This window comes from Helianthus annuus, chromosome 6 (assembly GCF_002127325.2).
Source record: "Helianthus annuus cultivar XRQ/B chromosome 6, HanXRQr2.0-SUNRISE, whole genome shotgun sequence".
In the NCBI taxonomy this organism is placed as follows: domain Eukaryota; kingdom Viridiplantae; phylum Streptophyta; class Magnoliopsida; order Asterales; family Asteraceae; genus Helianthus; species Helianthus annuus.
This window is the reverse complement of record NC_035438.2, coordinates 142,422,771-142,429,595: the sequence shown is the minus strand read 5'-3', so window position 1 is coordinate 142,429,595 and position 6,825 is coordinate 142,422,771. Positions and strand designations below refer to the sequence as shown.

The 6,825-nt window shown below is 44.7% G+C and overlaps 1 non-coding gene across 1 annotated transcript; it reads right to left on the bottom strand.

Moving 5' to 3' along the window:
- Positions 1-3,196: 3,196 nt before the first annotated feature.
- On the bottom strand, positions 3,197-3,303 carry LOC118479950. The gene has a single exon (XR_004861592.1). It is a non-coding gene; the product is annotated as a small nucleolar RNA R71 (small nucleolar RNA).
- Between the last annotated feature and the right edge of the window lie 3,522 nt (positions 3,304-6,825).

Here is a 6,825-nt window from a genome sequence, read left to right as displayed (position 1 = left end):
TAAAAGATTAATTCCATAGAATGTATTGTTACTACTGGTTTTCGAGCCTGATTTCCGTCTGAAAACCGACTAATAATTAGAAACCAAAACACCAAGGGTAAATAACCGACTAATAATTAGAAACCAAAACACCAAGGGTAAATAAAGAAATTAGCAACCTGGTTTACGGATGTTGAACACAAAAACACCTAATCGACTTACAGATGAACAATAAACAAAAAATCACAACGAATTAATTCATAATATCAAAACTTAAATCATCAAATCAAACCAAATATAAAACACTCAAATTAACCCAACTAATTTCTTCACTACATATTCAAAAGACCAAAACAAAATTTTGAACTGAACATGTAAGATCAAACGAAATCAGAAAGTACCATTTTTAAACGAATCGCACCATCGTCAGTGGTTTAGGGTTCAGTGTCGCCACATTCAAGCCTGCATCACTGACATCGAGTACCACCTTCGCACACATCAGCGACTTCATTGCCTTCGGAGATTGAGGCATATCGCGGCAGTGATTGAGGCAAACGGAGATTAGGGTTTCAAAAAGTCGAACCGTGAGAAAGACAGATGATGCCAGATTGGGGATTTCCCTTAGAATTCGTCGAGGAGGGGTTTGGTTGCGGAAGATGGATTCTCCATCTTCAAAAGTTGAACTGTGAGAAAGACAGATGATGCCAGATTGGGGATTTCCCTTAGAATTCGTCGAGGAGGGGTTTGGTTGTGGAAGATGGATTCTCCATCTTCAGAGATTGAGAGAACCCTAATTAAAAGGGATAACGGGGATGGAGGGGGATTATGATATTGTATTATATTATTTTAATCAATTTTATTTTAAGAATTGCATTTAAAACATCATAAATTAGGCTTTAAAATAGAAGATGTAACTAAATTTTAGATTATATATAGATTCAATATACTTAATGGTCATTAAAATTACATGAACAACTTTGTAGGTTGGACGTGCATTATTGTTGGGCAAAAGAACAACTTTGCATGAAGTTGTGATTGTGGGACTTTATACACAACAAGTATTATTCACGACAACATCAAGGTGGAAAGCAATAGTGGGCTTTTGAAACAAGTATAAGAGGATCCCTATTATTCGAGCATAGTGGGCCGCCCAAAAAAATGAGACAAGTGCCAGCCAATACTATTTTCGAATTCAGTGGGGAAGGTTTTGTTTTTTTTGGGCTTTGAAAGAATTTTATGAAAAAGAAAAACCTAGGGATACGTGCATATATATAGAGGGGAATATCATTGTTTTGAAAAAAAAAAACGTGGAGGACAGAAGTCAAATTAGAAGTGACGGCAGGAAGCAAGTGGCGCAAAGGACAAGGCGAGCAGACTGCTGTTTTTGGCGCAAGAAAGAAGAAGCATCCGGTTCAAGTTAACAGCATATTCGGTTCGTAAAACATTGATTTTTCGTATTTAATTTGTTTTGAACCATGTTTTCTTTCGTTTTCAGACCTTGTTCAGTTGTGTTTATGAATATTATGAGTAGCTAAACGTTTGAAACTACCTAGGTTTTGATGAACTAGAGGATTGTAATGTGTTTGTGACATGGTTTTGGTTATTTTATGCGATTTACATAACTTTGCCTTGTGATTGATCTTGATATTGCATGTTGGTGTGTTTTGATTGATTATTGGTTGATGAATTCAGCGGTTTAGGCACGAAGACATTCCCCCTAGACTTAGAATTTAATTTAATTCGGTTATCTTAGGATTTTCGGGTTAGGTATTGTGTTGAGAAATTGACCAAGTTGACTAATAATTAAAATCACTATATTAAAACTTGCATCCTCATCTTGTGACTCGAAAGATGATTAGGATGAGCTAGGTTATTAGCTAATTATTGGTGGGTAGATTGGGTGACCGATAGCTCGGGCTCGTTTATTACATCGTAATTAAGGTTTCCTAGGATTTCAATTATCAAAGTTGGGTTTGCTTTGCGATTTTGGGATCTTCTCTTAACATAACTGTCTCTGAGGTCAAAAGGATTCTATTTTCGTAGGATTTGGTATCGATAGCTCGAGCCGGTTCGTTCTAGCACTTCACATTTAGTCTTGCTTCTTCATTTGGGACATCTCTAACGGGGGGTCAATTGAGGGAAATAGATATTTAGCCGTTATCATTGTCACATTAGCATTGCATGATTCTAGGGATTCGACACCTAGGTAGCCTTTATCTCATATATATTTGATCACAATTTGCTCGCGTGTTTGCTTCGTTTGTTGGATTTGTTTCATACGTCTTCTTATTTAATTTAGTTATTATTTAATTATTAAAAATCACTTCCAAATCAAACTTAAAAATTGACTTTTTATTCGACTAAGGTTCATTATCTAGAGTTTGCATATAGTGTCCACGGATTGATATCTGGTCTTACCATCTACACTACACTGCGACCGGTGCACTTGCCGATTGTGTGTGGTTTAGGTTGTGATTCCATTTTTAAAACTTGTTCGAATTTAATATACACATTTTCACACATCAAGTTTTTGGCGCCGTTGCCGGGGACACTGGCACTTTAGAGAACGACCCGAGTCGTCTATTTAGTTGCTTATTTGCTTTCATAGATTTCCATTGCCTTTAGGTGCCTTTTGCTTGCAATTTGTGCCTTTAGGGTTAGATTTGCTTTAGTACTTAGATTAGAATTCTTCTTATTGTATGCACCACACTCGTTCACAGGGGCCACCTTCGTTTGCTGTTTCGTCTGAGCCGAGCGAGATTTCCACGAGCGCCTTCGCATTTTCCGAGCTAGTCAGGTACACACTTCATCTTTTGCTTTTACTATGGGTGACAACGAAGCCCCAGCTAGGAGAGTCGTTGCAGACTATGCCAGGCCGAACGCGGCCAATGCTTGTTCCAGCATTACCCGACCCGCTATCGGGGTTAATCGCTGGCAGATTCCACCCCAGATCATCACGATGGTTACGAACACCATCCAATTCCATGGACTACCTTCTGAGGACCCGAATGTCCATCTCTCGCGCTTTTCAGCTATCTGCGATACGTTCCAGGAGCAAGGTGTCACCGAGGATGCCTGCAAGCTGCGCCTATTTCCATTCTCGCTCGCTGACCGCGCTCATGCTTGGTTGGAATCCCTCCCTGCGGGATCCATTACTACCTGGGCCGGTATGAAAGAAAAATTCTTAGGTAAGTATTTCCCTCCTTCCAAAACCGCTCGTCTAAGGAGCCTGATCCAAGAGTTTCGCCAAAAGGAGGGAGATTCATTCTACGAGACATGGGAGCGTTTCAAGGAGTTACTACTCAAGTGTCCTCATCACGGATTTGAGGATTGGGCTTTAGTTGAGAGATTCTATCATGGAGTGACGCCCACTACGAGGAATATGCTGAATACTACTGCCGGTGGCAATCTGCTGACCGCCAAGACACCTGATGAGTGCATGGATATGTTCGAGGATATAGCGATGAGTAGCTACGAGTTTCCTGAGTCTAGAGATTCATCCACTACACATAGAGGAGTGCACAAGGTCGATGAGGTCACCAGGATGCAAGCACAGATTGACGCTTTGAAACAACAGGTGAGTGATATGAAGGTACAGAAGGAGCAGCTATGCGAGATATGCACTGGTAGGCATGACACGACCGCGTGTCCTATTACTCCTACTGAGACACCAGAACAGGTAGAGTTTGTGGGTAATCGAAATCAAGGAAATTTCGGGGAGCGTTACAATTCGAATTAGAGGAACCACCCGAATTTCAGTTGGAAGAACAACAACCCACCGGGGTTTCAGCAGCGTCAGAACTTGTTTCAGGACGCAGGAGCAGGATCGAGTTCGGGTACGAATAAAAACCCCACGTTGGAGGAGATGCTGAGGCAGAACCAGGAGACAATGAAGCAGAATCAAGAGACCCTGGTTTAGCAGACACAATTACTGACTCAGTTCATGACCAGAGAGGAGGCACGACATCAGGAGAACCAGTCGCGATTCTTGGAGCATGAGACTTTCATGAAGAATCAGAGCATGGCTTTTCAGAATCTTGAGAGGACTGTAGGTGCGATGTCAGAGAAGTTGAGTCAGAGACCCCCTGGTGGTCTCCCTAGTAGCACTAAGGGTAATCCAAATGCCACTGCAAAGGCTGTTACTACGAGGAGTGGTCGAGGAGCTGTAGAGGTCGAGCTGGTAGATGACGAGGACCCGGAGGTCGACGAGGAGATTCAGATGGAGACCCCTGCTGGCAAAGTGCACCCTAGGCTGCGCCCAGCAAGTACAGCACAGTCCAGTGGGTCTCCAGGAGAGAAGAAGGGGCCAGAGAAGGAGCCGATGAGGGTGTATAAGCCGACACCCCCTTACCCTGGTAGGTTAGTGAAGGGTAAGGACACAGAGCAGTATGGTCGTTTCATGGAGATGCTGAAGAAGTTACACGTGAACATCCCGCTCGTCGAGGCTTTGGCGAAGATGCCGAAGTATGCGAAGTTTCTGAAGGATCTTCTTACGAATAAGAAGAAATTAGAGGATCTGTCGACTGTCACCCTGAGTGAGGAGTGTTCTGCTGTCGTGCAGAACAAGCTGCCAAAGAAAATGACTGATCCTGGTAGCTTTACCATCCCATGTCTGATTGGGAATCTTACTGTCAGCAATGCGCTTGCTGACCTAGGTGCTAGCATAAATCTCATGCCCTATTCCATATTCGCTAAGCTTGACCTAGGAGAGCCTTCCCCTACGCGCATGAGTATTCAGCTTGCCGATCGATCGGTGAAGTTTCCTAGGGGCATCGTGGACAACATGTTGGTGAAAGTCGACAAGTTCGTATTTCCCGTGGACTTTGTCATTCTCGACATGGATGAGGACTCTGAGGTCTCGTTGATCTTAGGTCGTCCATTGCTTGCCACTGCACGAGCAGTCATTGACGTATATGATGGCAAGTTGACTCTTCGTGTCGATAAAGATGAGGTCACTTTTGATATCCAACATTCTATGAGGCACACCCGTCAGCATGATGACACTCTCTACTTTATTGATACTCTTATGTCACATGTGGGTGGCCTTCTTAGCGAGATTTGTGGGAGAGATGCATCTGATACGCATGATGCGAGTATGGATGATCAGGGGAGTGAGGTCACTGAGTTGGATGTTGAGCAGGACCCTCTGTTGCAGACTACCGAGCCTTCCCCTAGATTCGAGGTGTTTGAGGTTATCGAGGAGGAGGAGATTCCGAAGGAGAGACCGTCTGTTGAGGCACCCCCGCCCCTGGAGTTGAAGGAGTTGCCGTCTCATCTGGAGTACGCATTCTTGGGCGAGGGATCGCAGTTACCCGTCATCATTTCTGCTGGATTGACGGAGGAGGAGAAGAAGAAGCTGATGAGTGTTTTGAGAGAGCACAGGCAGGCTATTGCGTGGAAGCTGATGGACATCAAGGGTATTAACCCTTCGTTTTGCACGCACAAGATCTTGATGGAAGAGGAGTTCACGCCGGTGGTTCAGCCTCAGAGAAGGCTAAACCCTAATATGCATGATGTAGTGAAGAAAGAGGTGATTAAGTTGCTGGATGCAGGACTGATTTACCCGATTTCGGACTCTGCATGGGTGAGTCCCGTCCAGGTGGTCCCCAAGAAGGGGGGTATGACAGTGGTCGTCAACGATAGGAATGAGTTGATACCCACCCGGACCGTCACCGGCTGGCGAGTTTGCATAGATTATTGCAGACTCAACGATGCCACGCGCAAGGATCACTTTCCTTTGCCATTCATTGATCAGATGCTGGAGCGACTGTCAGGACAGCAGTTCTATTGCTTTCTTGATGGATTCTCAGGTTATTTCCAGATCCCTATTGCACCAGAGGATCAGGAAAAGACCACATTTACATGTCCTTTTGGCACCTTCGCGTATCGACGCATGCCATTTGGGTTGTGTAACGCTCCAGCAACATTTCAGCGCTATATGGTGGCGATCTTTCACGAGTTGATCGAGGACTCCATGGAGGTGTTCATGGATGACTTTTCTGTGTTTGGGAGTTCCTTCGATCATTGTCTGTGTAATCTCGAGCGTGTGCTTACTCGATGTGAGGAGACGAACCTGATGCTCAACTGGGAGAAGTGTCATTTTATGGTTCGAGAGGGGATTGTGCTAGGGCACAAGATTTCACAGGCGGGGCTTGAGGTTGATCAAGCCAAGGTTGATGTTATTTCCAAGCTCCCGCCGCCTACTTCTGTGAAGTCGATTCGGAGTTTCTTGGGTCATGCGGGATTCTACCGCCGTTTCATCCGCGACTTTTCGAAAATTGCTCGCCCGATGACCCAGCTGCTAGAGAAGGATAGGCCATTCGTATTCGACGATGAGTGTTTGAGGGCCTTCGAGTTGATTAGGGAGAGGTTAGTGAGTGCGCCCATTCTGATTGCTCCCGATTGGAGCCTCCCATTTGAGATCATGTGCGATGCCAGCGACTTTGCTGTTGGGGCCATTCTAGGGCAGCGTAGGGAGAAACATTTTCATCCTATTTACTACGCTAGCAAGACCCTAAACGACGCCCAAGAAAACTACACCACGACGGAGAAGGAGTTGCTAGCAGTCGTATTCGCGTGCGACAAATTCCGTTCTTATCTTGTGCTGTCGAAGACTGTTATTTTCACTGATCATGCGGCTCTTCGGTACTTGTTTGCGAAGAAGGATGCGAAACCTAGGCTTATTCGGTGGATTCTGCTGCTTCAGGAGTTTGACCTAGAGATTAGGGACAAGAAGGGGGCTGAGAACGTAGCTGCTGATCATCTGTCGAGATTGGAGAGCCCCGAGATAGAGAAAACTCGGGAGGATAGGATTGGGGATGAGTTTCCCCATGAGGTGTTGATGTT